The 17,035-nt window shown below is 46.9% G+C and overlaps 1 long non-coding RNA gene and 1 pseudogene across 4 annotated transcripts in view; one reads left to right on the top strand and one right to left on the bottom strand.

Annotated features, from left to right (window-relative positions):
- The window catches only part of LOC146080721 (uncharacterized), a 65,572-nt gene that overhangs the window by 16,247 nt on the left and 32,290 nt on the right, over positions 1–17,035 (bottom strand). The window lies entirely within an intron of this gene.
- On the top strand, positions 4,497–4,632 carry LOC146006078 (U2 spliceosomal RNA; annotated as a pseudogene).

The following is a 17,035-nucleotide window of genomic DNA, read 5'->3' as shown; positions in this document are numbered from 1 at the left end:
AGGTAGCAATCTCCTGCACCCTTTATATTTTTCAAAAATGCCGAGGGCAGTGGCAAGCTGGCAGCACCAGTGACAGTGCAGCACTGTTACGGCCTCAGTCCCTCCTCCCCCTCCCTCCTGGGGCTCAATGTCATGCTCTGACCATCACCAGCCCTGGAGCGAAATAAAAAAGCGCCTGATGACCTGTGCAGCTTTAGTTATGGGCTGGCGCTTACACAGTATGTACGGTGTGGAGACCTGATGCAGTGGTGAGGACTCCCAGTGCAGAGGTTAGGTGATCCGGCGTGGGTGTAGCTTCCAACACTTCTCATGTGTGCTATGGAGACCCAGTGTAGAAGTGAGGAGACCCGGCGCGTGTGCATCCTTCGCCACTTATGTGCAGTGTGGAGACCCAGTGGTGCAGAGACCCGACAGGGAAGGAGAGGAGATACGGTGCTGCCGGATGTAGCGTCATTTGGGTGGGGTGGGCAGGAGGTACATAGCAGCACCTTTATTGGCAGTGGGAGAGTAATTAAAAATACACCGCTGCACCTGTATTGGGTGGGGAGGATGGGGGGGGGGGGGGGCTAATTAAAAGGTTCACAGCAGCACCATTAAGGAAGGGGAGTAAAGTAGGAGACACACAGTGTCATCTGTACTGGTAGGGGTCTCCCTCTCTCTCCCTCTCCCTGCCTCTAACTTTAGCACTGTGTCTCCCCAGCAACCTCTCTCTCTTGCTTGCCCTGTCTCTCACTGACACACTCACTCCTCATCTCTTGCTGACACTCTCTCCCTTGCTACCCTTTTTCTCTCTCCCTGACAATCTCACTCCTACTCGCCCCCTACCTTTCTCTCTTGATCCCCCATCTCCTCTCTCTCTTTCCCACTCACTCTCTCCCTCTTTTTCCATGAAGCCCCCTCCCCCTTTCTCTCTCCTCTCCCCCTTTGTCTATTACTCTCTCACTCTTTCTTCTGCCCCCCCCCCTCCAAAAAATGGGCATTGTAGTGACAATGGGGGGCTGCCAAGATTTTGCTATGAGGCCCACATCATTCTGGTTACTTCTCTGTACACAGCTACCCCATTCCCTGGTATACAGCTCGCATTTTCTAATATACATCTCTGATTCCATAATATAAAGTACACAGCCACTCCCCAATAAACAGTCTGTACACAGCTTATAGATCTCCATATTTAGCAATCAGTCTCCAATACACAACTCATATAGGGCCATATGTATCAAGCTTCAAAAAGCGAAGAGTGATAAACAACCAGCCAATTTTTCAAACCCATTCTGTAACATGGCATGTAGGATCTGATTGGCTGGTTGTTTATCATTCTCCACTTTAAATTATTTTAAAGCTTGATACATCTGTCCTGTAGTCTCCTATTTCCAGTAATCAGCTCATAAACCGCAATATACAAGTAAATAGTTCATATTTAATTTTTTACCAGTTATTTATACAACATACATAGGGTGGGATGTATTAATATACATCGCTGCCCTTCACCACACCCCCGCCGCAATGCCAGTGCATATGTACTAACATATGCGGCTGGCATCGTGGTGCGGTGACGGAGGCCCCCCGTCACCTCCCAGCCACCTACTGCTCCCTGCAGCCGGGACAGCTCAACATGGCTGTCCCCGGCGCCTCCTCCTCCCCCCTGCAGCCCGAAGGACATCCGGCTGCATTGCTAGGGGGAGGAAGGGCTTACCTTCCGGGGTCCAGGAGGACCTGCAAGAAGGTAAGCTGGAGGGAACAAATTTGTTCTGTGATCAGATCTGAATAAGGGCCATATTCCACAGTGATTTACAGAGAATTTTTGAACATTCACATCTGTTGCTGCCCCAGTGGAGCTTACATTCTATACTCCGTACCACATGAACACGTACACTGCCATTCTAGAGTTAATTTTTTTGGGAGCCGACTAACCTACCAGTATAATTGGATGGTGGAAAGAAACCAGAGTACCCGGAGGAAACCCACACAAGCACGGGGAGACCATACAAACTCCGCACAGTTAGCGCCATGGTGGAAATCTAACCCATGACATCAGTGCTGTGAGGCAATAATGCTAACCAATACACCATCTGTGATGCTGCTCAAATATAATTAGAGACCAATTACCTGTCCAGGTTTTTCCCAATTGCTACATTCAGATGCACACTCCACATTATTAATTAATAATCAAGGTTCTTAGAATATTCATCGGCCAAGAAATATTTGCCCACCAACCAGCAACAAGGGGACGTCATACCTCTGGTGGCTCACTAATACGAAGTTTGAATCCGGTGCATGGCTCATTTTTCATTCCAAATTGGAAATAAAGTCATGGTCATCCAAATGTTTTAGGTCTTAAACATTATGCAAAAGCTGTTACAGTGACTGATTACTTGTGATTTCCTTAATCCTGATATTCATTTGTCATTTTATCTGGAAATAACAGATCTGATCAGTATGTTGAGGAAGGAGACACCCTGTCACAAATCAGTTTGATTTATTTGGACAAACTAAATGCATGTGACTGTCTGCAGCATGAACATTGCAAATTAATGTGCATAATTGTAATATGCTGCATTTGAATAGTGCAAATATTCCATGATCCAAATTGAGTTTAGAGATTATTTTACTAATCTCTGCCCCTACTAGGGTTGCCACCTCTCCCGGATTTCCGGGATTCTCCCGGATCTGGTGGCAACCCTCAAGGAGGCTTTTCCAGTCATCCCGATTCTGGGATTCTCCCGGAATCCGGGTGACTGGAAAAGCCTGATCAGCCTCCCACTGTGGCGGTGCCGCCAGTAATAATTACATCACTGGTGTGCAGTATGACACATTCAGCGTGTCCCTGTACTGATGGAAGGAAAACTGGATGAATCTGCGCCCCTAGACTGCTGCACACTTTTCACCAAGGATTACCAAACCAAACAACAATGTATAACAGAATGGTGAAAAGTCTGTTGTGCTGTCCAAATGATGAGAGGGAATCCTCTATCTTCTTTTTCAGCCAGCGGTCAACCCAATGACGACGTTAAGGCAAAACAGGGAAAGAGGCTAGGTCAGAAGATATTAATACACAGTACCCAATCTGTGTTACTGACCTGTCTCACTTGCCCTATTTGTACAGTATATAAAGGTATCTTTGCAATCCAAAAATGGTCCCATGTCCCCAAGTGAATAGGGCTTACCTTGTGACTATGCCCTATGTGCACATAAGGGTATCTTTAGTCATCTACCATGGATCCCACTGGCCACCTGTCAGTCAAGAATTCCCAATAGTCCACAGGTAAAAAAACAGGATTTTATTCAGCATACAAACATCCAGATAAAAACATACAAAGTCATACAAGAAGTAAAAACACAGATAATGCCTCAGGGAAACACCCTAACACCACCTCAACACACCTGGGTTGTAGAGATTGAGGTGGTTCTGCCAATCAAGTTGGAGATGCTGGCACAAGGGTCCTTGGGCAATTGTAATGGTGGTTCCTCTCCCCACCAACGCGTTTCGGGTCGTTAAGAGGCCCTTTTTCAAGGTATTCAAGGTATCAAGGTGTCCCTGTACTGTCCTGTCTGCCCGGCCCCGGCAGCTGAAGTGGAGGAGGAGGTCCTTTCTCCACTCTAGAGGAGCAGCAGCAGCCAGCCCAACATGAGCATACACAGTGCTGCAGAATTTTAAACAGGCAGCATGATGTGTGAATCTCTTACATGGGGAGGTGGAAGCATTGTGGGGATAAGTGGCTATCACTTAAGTTCCTCAATGTCACCTTTTCCTAACCCTCTCACCTCAATTCTTATCCTGTCACTTCTATACTTCCATCTTTCTTCTACCTTCTACCTGTCATCTATTTCTTGCCATGTCCCCACAGTCTTGTCCATGCATCAGGGGTCTCCAACCCACAGTGAGCTGCAGGCACATTCTGTCTGCTGAAGCCCCTTCAAAATCGCATAATTGGTGGTATAATTTGAAATGGGCATCGTGTTGGGTGGCATGTGTAATGAGCATAATATTGGGTGGCATTATGTGTACTGGGTATTATGGTATGTGGTATTATGTGTAAAGGGCAAACTAAGACTTTGCTTGCTACAAAAGCCTATAGTTTGCAGGCTACAATATTCCAGAAGGAGATTAACAAATCATATACAATCTGAGATTTTAATATTTCACCTTTTTATTAGCAAAATCATTAAAAGTTATATTTTATAATTATCAAAAAAAGGACTTCTTAGAGCACCCAGCAATACTTTATTTTCTTGTGTGGTTGTGTAGTTCATTCAAAGTTAAGGGTAGCACCTCCATGAGCAAATACTATCAAAGGGTATCAATTCCATAAGAACAAAAATAATACAGTATATCTCTTTGGAGAACAGACAGTCCAAGACCTAGCTACTAAAATCTGGTGCGGGATTTCTCTCTTCTTGTTAAATAACCATCTGAGATGTTCATTATAAACTAAAGCCAATGTTGAACTGTGAGAGAGTTCATAAACATGAAATATCACTGGGCACTGATTATAATCATCGCTTCTCGGCCTTTTGGCTAAGATCAAGTGTAGTATCTGTTCTTATCAGTGGGTATGGACTGGCCTCTGGCAGAGAATAGAGAAAGGCTGGACTGAGTAGCTGCTCTGATGGGCGGAGGGTGTGGGACCCCTCTTTTTTGCCTGGGAGTGATGAAAAGTCTGGCTGAGTACCTTCACCTCTGCCAGTGGTAGGAGGTGTTGTTTCCGTAAACCAACTGGTGAGAGGGGGGATAAACACTGGGCCTAGTAGTTTGACTCTCTTGACGGGGTTCGTAGCCCCCGAAGGATGAGACAGCGAAAGGCTCAGTCTAGTATCCATTCCCAAGGAGCGGAGAAAGGCTGGGACTGAGTAGATGGCTCCTGTTCCAGAGGTTCGTAGCCTCTGATGGGGAGACCGCGAAAGGCCCAGCTTAGTACCTTAAACTTGCGATCGGAGAAACACTGAGACTGAGTAGATTACTATTCCGAGGGGGTCGCAGCCCCTAAGGGAGTCAGTCGAAAAGCCCAGTGGAGTACCCATTCCCATGCCAGGGGCTGGAAAGTGCCCTATGATAGGAGCAGAGAAACACTTGGTCGGACGCTGATCGGTCGGCTGCTTGGAGTCCGAGGCTGCACTGTGCCCCCGGGGAAACTCGGGGGTGCCGAACATGCACGGGTGATCCCAAAATCACCATGCACTAGTAAGCACTAGCACTGCCCACTCCAAACCTTCGGGTGCGGAGGACCCACTGTCCTAACCCTTCCGGGGGTTGAGGAATGAGGGTCTCTCTAAGCTTCGGCCTTCTGGTTGAGAGGGGTTAGGGGAAAAACGGGGCCCTTCTCCTTCGGGAGATAAGCCCATTCGATCGCACGGCCCCCTTTGCACATGTTTAGGCACAGCACTGGTGGTATGGAGCACTCCTCGGGCTCCTGAGTTTTTTCAAACTCACTGATTATAAAAATAGACAAATGTTATAGCCAAGCGCAGGGCACTAATTGTAGTTCTAGGCTGCCGCTTATAAGGGATACTCAACCCTTAAGGAGAACAATAGTCAAAGATACACAGTGTAAGCGGCGCTTTAGAAACTACAATTCAAATATCAATTAATGATTTATTTTCATATATATATAAAAAAACACAATAAATATAATGTGCAATACCACCGGCCGGTAGAAAATATAATTATCACAACATATACATACAAGGTATTATTATTAAAAATTAAGGCATATTACTGCATAATCAAATAGCTCTTCCACATTAAAAATGCTCCAATTAATGCACCCAGCTGAGTTATTTTCCTTTTTTCCCGGGGCTCTTTTTTAGCCTTGCATTAGATTTTGTAAGGAAAATTAATAAAAATAATAATGTCCTGTTTAATTCAGGGAAAATAAGCGTTTAAACTTTTATCCAGCAACAAGCAATTAATGATAGCGGGTTAGTCAGCAATTAATGATAAGCAGGTTAGTTAGTCCTTTAGACCAAGCAAAACAAGCGATTTTAGTGCTCATTCATTCAGCAGGAATTATTTTTTTTAATTTTGATACTTATGTTCCGTTGAACCCAGGCAGGAGGGTCAGATTGTATTCCTCTAGGGGTAAGATGTAGTACACCTGGAGCGGGTCCCCGGCTGCTGGTTTTTCCAATTTGCGTAGCCCTCTCAGGGACTCCCAGCTCTGATGTTGGTGCCCCTCGTCTCGGTTAGTGGGGGTAAGGTTCGGCTCACCTGGAGCGGGTCCCCGGCTGCTGGTCTTCCCGTAGTTATGCAGCCTTTTCAAGGACTCCCAGCTCCGGCGTTGAATTCCCCGGCTCGGAAGGTAGCGGTGGTCGGAAATGACGGTGAGATGGATGACGCATTTCCCCACCTACAATACGTCAGCGGCTTCATCAGATGATTTGTTAGACTCAATCTCCGTCTATTTATGTGCACAATATCCCGCCCAACTGGGCGTACGCTAATTACGTCGCTGGCTCTCCCAGCCCTCAAGTTTGCTGTGCATGTCATAATTGTAAGTCCAAGACCAAGCCTCAATATCGGCTCCAATTGCTTTGTTGCTCACAGAGCTTCCTTATTTATATGCGGCTCAAGTCTCAGTTTCGATTGGAGTGAATAACTTTTTTAATTTTTTATGTGGAAGAGCTATTTGATTATGCAGTAATATGCCTTCATTTTTAATAATACCTTGTATGTATATGTTGTGATAATTATATTTTCTACCGGCCGGTGGTATTGCACATTGTATTTATTGTGTTTTTTTATATATATGAAAATAAATCATTAATTGATATTTGAATTGTAGTTTCTAAAGCGCCGCTTACACTGTGTATCACTGATTATAATCATCTACTTTATTCAGGATTACATAATTCTTTTTTGGCTTTGAGATAGCTCCTATTTTTTATATATTTTAAGTCCATCTAAATACCGTCCAGTATAGACAAATTATTGAAATATTGTGTACTGTTAATTTTTATTTTGTACAAAAATTGAGTAAATACTTCATTTTAATTGCATTATTTTTATACAATTATTGATTTAATAAAATTATTACTTTCAATAGTGCTGCTTTCTGCTTTTTCCAATTATGGTGTATGGCATTATATATAATGAGCATTTTTTGTCTGAGCGCGGGTCGTGAAAGTAGCCCCGCCCACTGGATTATGCTCCGCCCACTCGCACAGGGGGGGGGGGGTAGAATCTCCAGGAATCGATGATTCATGAGGTGGCAAAACTAGTCACTACCTCTCTCTGACCACCTTTCTACCCTTCCATTGCCTACACCAGCATCTGCCAATCCTTGTTTGTTTGAACATTTCTGCTGCTCTTGTGTCTGTGCCAGTTTTATGTTGTTCTCATTTCTGTTTCAACTTTAACCCTTTGATTGCCATGTGAGTTTGTCAAAATAGGTGTTAAAACTGCAAAGTGGAAGAACAGAGCAACAATCATACCCAATGCTACATAGCTGAACTTGAAGATGACAGGTAAGTACCATCTTACTTTTTAAAATATGTATAGTAAAGAGGGCAGGAGGATTGAAGTGGTGATACCACTTCCCCATGAAGACCACACCACATCAAGGACAGCAGTTCTGGCCATTCCCCCTGTCATGGAGCACAATTGGCTCAGAAATTTCAGCTCCAGGCCCATGTGGACCTTAATCTGGCACTGATTTGAGGTATCAGTTTTGGAAAATCTGAGATGACATTTTGGGGAACAAGGAACCAAACTGTTTTACATTTGTTGTGGGCATACTTTATGGGGGTACTAAGTAATCAGTATACAGGTTATTCTTGTATTATTAGCTACATGATAAATGTAAATAGCAACATTGAGTGTAAATCTATTTTCTAGATATAAATACAATAGATCAAAATAATGTGTTTAATAGAAGAAGGATAAAATACATGTTTATTTCTTATTTTCTGTATGTAAATTGTCAATAAGAAAATATGTTCCATAAATTTGCACCCTTGGTGGCTGCCAAAAAATGAGAGATTTTGGAGGAGGATGCAGTTGAAATCCCGGCAGGCAAAATACCGACGCCGGAATCCTGACCGCCGAAATCCCAGCACTTTGTCCCTTTATGGGTGTCCACGACACCCATAAAGGGACAACTCATAGAGGGCGAATATGAGTGTGCCGGGCTAAATTAACTGATATTAATAAATAGTGGAGATTTGGTTCATGAATTGATCAATGCATTTAAGCCTGCAGCCCCCTTCACGGTTCCCCTCTTTTCTGCAGGTCCTAACACTATTGCTCAAAATGGCTACAATGCACATAGCTATCACATTAATGTTTGATTCCAGGCAGTATGGTCCTGACGAAGGGCTTCTGCCCGAAACGGCGTAGACCGTGCAAAACAATTACATTTCACCTTTGATCACAAGCCCCGGATTGACGCCTGTTATTTGCTGCTATATATTATATATATATATATATATATATATATATATATATATATATATATATATATATATATATATTGAGACAAAAAAGCTTACACGTCCCGTCCCAATAATGAAGTTCAGTACATTCTTCTTTCTGTGCTCTGAGAAGATTGTTTCACAATGCGTAATGTTCATAAAGGATAAATAAGTTTTTACTACAAATGGTTAAAGATAAAAATATTTCTTTCCCTCAGGGGTGGCTGGAGAGGAAACACCACTAGTGCAGTGGTTCCTAAACTTTTTTGCATCACGGCACGCTAGATTATCAGAATATTTGTCACGGCACCCCTAGGTGCAAAAATTGCTACCGAGAATTTCATAAAACAATATTACATTAAATAAGTTGTGCTTATATTTCATCCTTAGGTCCAGTTATGTGGTGAGGGACAGGATTCACTTCTGTTTATCCACATATTTTAAAACTGGAAGCCACAAGCTCTGGTTTTGCCTATTACATTGACCATAAATAATTTGAATCGGTTCAGGACCACCAAACCGAGGCACCCCTGCATGTGCTCCGAGGCACACCAGGGAGCCTAGGCGCACAGATTGGGAACCACTGCACTAAAGATTATAGAAGTGACCAGCAGGCAGGTGAAGACAGGGTGTCACAAATATGTGACATACAGCACTGAACAGACCCTGCTGAGATCTTCAGTCATTGACTTGGGAAATGTAGAGTGGGCTGAGTACATTGCTACAGAGAAAGACAGAGAGCAGTGTGACCAGAGAAAGGACAGGTTTACAACAGCTGCTGTAAAATGACTGCTAGTGTGGTGAACCGGAAAAGACGGCCAGTTTACCTTTACCTTGACTTCAGGAACTTAGCCACGACGTATTCCTCTGGTTTGAGACTCAGCTGAGACAAGAATGATGCTATAGGAACAGTTTAAGGGTGTTTATTGATAGTGCAGTTCAATATTTCAACTCGGTAGCCGGCAGGTCTACCACAATATCAATTGCTCTAAAATACAATACAGTGCAAATACGGTAGTCACAAAAATAACGCTGGCTCAAGATAAGGCACCGCTAGGCGTGCATCAAATTCCCTTCCAGAAGGATATAACTAACTGGTATCTTCTTAGGCAATAGTTACACGCTTTAACTCTATCAGTCCTCAACGTCTCGCTTCTTTCCTGACAGCGCTGCATAACCTCAGTGCACCGTATCCAACCGCAGGACAGTCGCAGGATGGGTTAAGTTTAGCAAGACTTATACATGTGGGTGAGACAGCTGTGTTAACAAAGGGGAGAATACAATAACCTAGACATGGCTCAGCTCAATGACAATCAATGGCAATAATATAAGGCGTTTAGCAATCACATTGAACTATACTGAATTTGCTTAATAACTTAAGAGTGCAAGATGACATCACACAATAATACTTTACATTAAACAACTGTATGCTTACTGGGTACCCAGTCTTCTAAAGTAACCTACTGTCTCCAAGACAGACCTGTGCACAAGGATTTGGGGTCTGTTGGAGGCCTCTGTGTTCCTATTGCACAGTGTTTCTTACAACATGAAATAACCGTCCTCCATAGGTAAGGAAAGGTAAAACTGAATTAACAATATCCCGGATAAAAGAAGTGAATACTGCAATGTCCCTTACTTTTATAGCAAAGCAATTCCTGGTTACACCGCCAGATGGCGCTGTCGGACCACTGGTCACTAAGCTGGCTGCAAAGTGCTTTTCTCCACAACTTAAACGGCAGAGTATTGTGACCCTGCTCCTATCAATATCTCAGGGTCCCGAGGGGTGCATGGGCAATAGGTGCTTGAAGGCAATTATGTCCCAAAGGGGTCCTCACGGCCCGCAAATAGGGGTAGAAGGGCAGTGAATAGGTTCACAGTGGGGCCTGGTGCTGGTAATAGGGTAATGGTGGAACAGGGCTGGTCTTTGGGCGCTTGAGAGAGGGACCTCTCTTCTACTCTCCGGCTGGTCCTATGCCTCACTCAGGGCCCATATGGGGTCAGTCTCTCCTTGAGGGGTAGGGGCTCTCAAGGTCAGTTGCTGGGTGCTGAAAGGACCTCTGTCCAGCCCCTGGCCAGATCTGCTGGGGGTGTCTAGGGCTTTGGGGCTACTGTGCAGCACTTACAATTTGTTGCGGCACCTGCCGTGCGGGGTACGCTCTAGGCTCAGGTCAGACCCGCTCGCTCTCTTCCTCCTCTGTCTGCCGGGGTAGGTAGCGGCAGCTGTCCTCAGCCAGGCTCTGGGTGCGGGTATCAGCGGCACTTCTTCCTCTCCCTGCTGCACAACTGCCGGGTGTTGGGGCCGAGGCTGCAGGCTCCAGTGGAGGCGGATGAACGACTCCAGATGTCACCATGAGGTCACGCAGGTGCCGGGTCAGGTCACTTCTCTTTGCGGCTGCTCCTCTGCACACAGGGCCAGATCTCAGCCATGCACAAACCACCCGCCGGGTCAGGCTGTCAATCACCACCCGTTCTTCAGCATCTCCTGCTCACGCCGGGTCTCTGCTGTGCACACGCTGCCGGAGACTCCTCTGCTGTTTTCGCTGGCTCTCTGTCTCTTTTCCTCACAGGTCAGTCCCGCCTTACCTTTTCGCGCTCTTCTCCCTCTTCCAATCCCTAGGGGGTTTGCATAGGAAGGGTGTCGCTGCAGGTCACGCAGTGGGCACCTGCTTGGCGCCACCAATCACAGGCCCTCTCTTTCTCCTGCACCTCGAAAGGCCCAGTAAGTGGGTTGCCTGGCAACCTTTCTGTTTGGGGGCAATGGGGTACATAGGGGCTGTCCAAAGGAATACCCCTACGCTAGAATGAGGGGCACTTCCCAATTCTGTGGTGTCACATGTTTCCCTGCTCGAATGATGCCAGTCCTCGGGCATCTATGTGAAAGGTCAGCAAAAGTCCTGAATAAAGTCCCGAACAGAAAGATAAGGCCCTGAATGTCCTTTCAAAGGGGCCACGGTTAGTAGCAAATGTCAAATAAATCTTAACACTGTACACAATTTTATATACATAATTTACAAGGAATTTTGTATTCAAGTACTGTTTACATTCTATAGCGGACTGGTAATACCCCTTTTGTGCACCGCTCAGATCTTCTGACTTCTCTGACAGGAGCACGGTGGGCAACAGGAATGTCAGTAGGATCCGCTTGGTCTTCGGTTACTGGCCTTGCAGGACTCTCATGACGTGCAGTCTGTACTGGATTTCCTGGGATAGAACCACTCATGAATAGCAACAGTTCAATTGGATCATGAAGGGGAATGGGTTCAGTAGTGTCAATGGGTTCCTTGTTGAGTGTATCTTCTTCTTCTTCTAGCAGAGGTCCCCCGACACACAGCTTCAATTGGTTTATGGATACAATGAGGACAGGTCCATCAAGGTTACGTTGGATTTGGTAGGTATAGACATCACCAGCAGGGAAGCGAAGCACGTTGTACTGGGCAGTCTCCCACATTGTATCCAGTTTCCTTGAGCGATGGTGCTTCCTCTTCCAGACCCTGTCGCCTATCTGGAGTGGCGTGGGTTGTGCATTTGTGTTGTAGTCGGTCTCTTGTCTGATGTGCACTGCTTCCATCCTCTTTTCTACGATCTCACGAGCGTTCTCCATCCTCTGCTGGTGTTCTTGCACCCAACTTTGTTGTGAGCGGGGCTGGTTGTCTAGGCCGGGCAACAGCTCCATGTCTTTTGGCAGCTTTCCATGTCGGCCAAACAGGAGGTAGTAGGGAGTAAACCCCGTGGAGTAATGTTCCACATTGTTGTACATGTAGGTGAGCTCGGGAAGCAGAGTCGGCCAGCGGGTGCGTTGTTCGGTGGATAGGCTCCGGAGCATCCCCAAGATGGTTCTATTGGCCCTTTTGCACTGTCCGTTGCCCTGGGGGTGGTACGCTGTAGTCTGGACCTTCTTGCAGCCGTATGTGGAGCACAATTCATGGAACAGCTGAGAGTTAAAAGCGGGCCCTTGGTCGGTCAACACCCTGTCTGGGTACCCATATGGCTTCACAAAGTTCTTCCAGAACAGTTCAGCCATTGTCTTGGCTGTCAAGTCGCGAACAGGCACTACCACCAGGAATTTGGTATAATGGTCAGTCATCGTCAAGGCATAAGTGTATCCACTTGAGCTGGGCTCCAGTTTTATGTGGTCAATTGCCACATAAAGTACCTAGGGGGTAGGTACTCTTGATGGGATGCAGGGGGTCCTTTTCACTGGCCTCTGGATGTTTCTTGAGGCTGCAAGGCAAGCACTTCCGGCACCACTGCTCGATGTCTTCCCTCATGCCGATCCAGAAGAATCTGGTCCTCAAGACTGCTTCGGTTTTCTGAGTGCCGAAGTGGCCGGAGGCATCATGGTAAGCTTTGAGCAACCTTGTGGCCTGTTGTCGCGGGACAATCACTTGCGTGGTGGTCTGGTGGGTTCCTGGGTGGAGGCGCACCAGCAGGCCCTGCTGTTTCTGTAACTGGCCTCTGTGCCTTAGTAATTTAACCAGTTCTGGATCAGCTGTCTATCTCTGCTCTTTAGTTAACCCACAGCATCTTTGAAGGAGGCGGATGAGGTCTCGAATCACAGGACTCTTCTGCTGAACTTCAGACCAGTCTATCTCGGGCATCCCAAAGGTGGGGAAGGTATCAGGTTTGTTGGTGGCAACCGACAGGGGTTCGGAGTAGACCATGGTTCTTTCCTCGGTCTGGAACAGTGGAGTTTCCAGCTCTTCTGCGATGTCCCCACTCTCTTCTGCCACATCCCCCACAGGGAGGCGGGATAAGGCTTCCGCGTTCCCGTTTCCTTTGCCACTTCTGTAGGATACTGTATATTGGAAGTTGGCGAGGCGTGAGACCCAGCGTTGCTCCATGACCCCTAACTGAGCTGTGGTCAGATGGGCTAAAGGGTTATTGTCCGTCTTGATGACGAAGGGCGTCGCTGCGAGGTAATTCTTAATTTTTTCTGTGAAGCCCCAGATCAGGGCGAGCAACTCAAGTCTGAAGGTGCTGTAGTTCTTGCAGTTGCGCTCGGTCTTGCGGAGTCCCCTGCTGGCATACGCGATCACCCTTTCCTTTCCGTCTTGTATCTGAGACATCTCCGCTCTTAGTCCCTTGTGGCTTGCATCTGTGTATACTTGAAAAGGCTTCTCGTAATCGGGGTAAGCCAACAAGGGTGTGTTTGTCAAGGAGGCCTTCAGCTGCTCAAATGCCGGTTGTTGCTCGGGCCCCCAATCGCCCAGGGCAGACCCCTTCCTCTCTTCTCTTGACCAGACTTTCCTCTCAGCAGTTCATGGAGTGGGGCGGAGAGACTGGCAAAGCCCTCTACGAATCGTCGGTAGTAGCCACCAAAGCCTAGGAAACTTCTCACCTCCCGCACTGAGCGGGGCACCGGCCAGTCCCGGACGACCTGGATTTTATCGGGATCTGGTCTCACGCCCTGTGCACCGACGATATGTCCCAGGTAGGCCACTTCTGGCTTGAGGAGGTGGCACTTTGCTGGTTTAAGCTTCAACCCGGACTTGGCTAGCAACCGGAATACCTCCTCCAGGTGCTGGAGATGCTCTTCATAGGTCCTCGAGAAAATTACAACATCATCCAGGTATAACAATATCATTTCGAAATTGTGGTGACCGAGGCAATGCTCCATTAGCCTTTGGAACGAGGCGGGCGCGTTGCACAGCCCGAAAGGCATTCTTTCGAATTCGAAGAGTCCCATCGGCGTCGTGAACGCGGTCTTCTAAATGTCCTCGGGAGCCATCGGGACTTGCCAATATCCACTCATGAGGTCCAGCGTGGAGAAGAAGCCTGCGGTATTCAACGCCGTCAATTACTCTTTTATGCGGGGTAGTGGATAGGCGTCCTAGTGCGTCACTGCGTTGAGCTTGCGATAATCAATGCAAAACCGTAGACTGCCGTCCATCTTTTTTACGATTACTATCGGAGAAGCCCACGGTCTATTGCTTTCTCGCACGACTCCCGCTTCTTTCATTTCGTCAATCATGTTTCTCACCGACTGGTACATTGCGGGAGGAATAGGCCTGTGCCTCTTCTTGATGGGGGGGTTGGTCCCCGTCGAGATGTAGTGGCACACATCTTTAGCTCTTCCGAAATCAGACGGATTTTGGCTGAACGCCACTGCATTTCTCCGGACGATCTTGAGGATACCTTGACGTTCTGGGTCGGTGGTGTCGGGGCCTCCTATTTGGATCTCTTCCCACCATGCTTTCTCACCACACGTGTCTGGTGGCCTCTCCTCGTCTCCTTCGCCATCCGTCACGGAGGTCACATTATGCACAACCACGTCCTGAAAATCGACCTGAAAGATTCTGGCAACTGGGCAATGTTGGTAGAGCTTGATCGGGTAGTCAATGTTCGAGCCAACGTTCTGGCGACAGCAAACGGTAGGTGGCCATCATGTTCATAGGACTCTAGGATGGTGTCATATGCTCCTCCTCCGGGGCCAATTCTGGCCTTACAAAAGATGATGTGTTCGAAATTAGGCAGGAGTAGAATTGGTCGCCAATCTGTGACCCAGGCTTTGCCAACTTCGCCTCGTCTGCGAACTTCCGCTGTCCTTCCAGAACTCGCACCGTCTGCTGCATCGTCCTCCTCTCTCTAGGTCAGACCCGCTGGCTTTCGCTCTCTTCCTCCTCTGTCTGCTGGGGTAGGTAGCGGCAGTTGTCCTCAGCCAGGCTCTGGGTGCGGGTATCAGTGGCACTTCTTCCTCTCCCTGCTACATGACTGCCGGGTGTTGGGGCCGAGGCTGCAGGCTCCAGTGGAGGAGGATGAGCAGCTCCAGATGTCACCGCGAGGTCATGCAGGTGCCGGGTCAGGTCACTTCTCTTGGTGGGTGCTCCTCTGCACACACGGCCGGGTCTTAGCCGCGGACAAACCACCCGCCGGGTCAGGCTGTCAATCACTGCCCGTTCTTCAGCGTCTCCTGCTCACGCTGGGTCTCTGCTGCGCACACGCTGCCGGAGACTCCTCTGCCGTTTTCGCTGGCTCTCTGTCTCCGCACTTTTCCTCACAGGTCAGCCCCGCCTCTCCTTTTCGCGCTCTTCTCCCTCTTCCAATGACAAGGGGGTTTGCATAGGAAGGGTGTCGCTGCAGGTCACGCAGAGGGCACCTGCTCGGCGCCAGCAATCACAGGCCCTCTCTCTCCTGCACCTCGGAAGGCCCAGTAAGTCGGTTGCCTGGCAACCTTTCTGTTTTGGGGCAATGGGGTACATAGGAGCTGTCCAAAGGAATACCCCCAAGCTAGAATGAGGGGCACTTCCAAATTCTGGGGTGTCACACTAGTACATACCCAATTCTGATAGCTGCAGCTTAGTGTCGATAAATGATCCTGTCCAAATCAAACCCTAACTCACACACACACACATGCACACACATAAACACACACCGTGCCTAACATTCCCCTCCCATAGCCTAATCCTATCCCCAATGACTAACCTAACCTTTCCTCCAGCATTCTCACCCTCTCTCATTCTGCAGACTAAACCTAACCCTCTCCCCTGTTCCTAACACTAACCCTCCCATCCTTGCAGCCTAACCCTATCCTCCCCTATACTGCTATACTATGTAAACTTGATCCCCACCGTCCTCTCTCCATGGCCAAACTGTATCCAGCCCTGGCATACTGGGATGCCCCAGGATGCGAACAATCGGGATTCCCAAGCTGGCATTGTAAGAAGTATCTTTTCATCAGTGTCATGATTCTGACTGCTAGCATCCTGGATGCCAATATGCTGATTGGATCCCCTCCCATAGGCTGGATGAATAGCAACATTTAAACTGAATCCTTTGGTATAGGAAAAAATTTCTCTGTTAACAAATTGGCTTTGTTATTTTTTTTTGTGACACGTACATGCATTGTAACATTCGTACATATAACACTTCTATATTCTTTGAAGTGAGTATAAACTTGTGGAATATAGAGCAATGGTCAAAGCCACCAAAAGATGTATTTAACTGATCCTTTGAATGTTACACTTATCTGTCATGTTCTGATGCTGCATCTTAAATGCAAAGTACATAGTAGCAACATTCCTTACAAAGCTGCTAAATAGTATCCATATGCATCAGCAAGTACTCTAGCAGTCTGCCCTAGGTGTTTCAGCAAATATAATTACTGTGTGTTTTCCACTATCTGGTACAAGAGACACATGTGAATAAGTCTTTACAGAACACAGAAAACACATAGCACACAGACAACATTAAATGTCAATTTACAATTGCTGTTTGTATACAGTGGCCCCAATGACCCAATGCTCTAGATATATTTATATAAACATAATTCATAATAAGTAATCATAGAAACATAGAAACATAGAATTTGACGGCAGATAAGAACCACTTGGCCCATCTAGTCTGCCCCTTTTTTTTTAAACATGTTACCTCAAACCATATTTGATCCTTATTTTGATCCTTGTTTTTTTGTAAGGATATCAATATGCCTATCCCAAGCATGTTTAAATTGTACTACTGTATTTGCCTCTACCACCTCTGATGGGAGGCTATTCCACTTATCTACTACTCTTTCTGTGAAGTAATTCTTCCTCAATTTTCCCCTGAATCTTCCTCCCTCTAGGTCAGTGCATGTCCTTGTGTTCTGTTGCTCCTCTTCCTGTGAAGAATGTCTCCCACCTGTACCTTGTTA

This window comes from Crinia signifera, chromosome 5 (assembly GCF_055691185.1).
Source record: "Crinia signifera chromosome 5, ASM5569118v1, whole genome shotgun sequence".
Classification (NCBI taxonomy): domain Eukaryota; kingdom Metazoa; phylum Chordata; class Amphibia; order Anura; family Myobatrachidae; genus Crinia; species Crinia signifera.
This window is presented reverse-complemented; position numbering and strand designations above follow the sequence as displayed.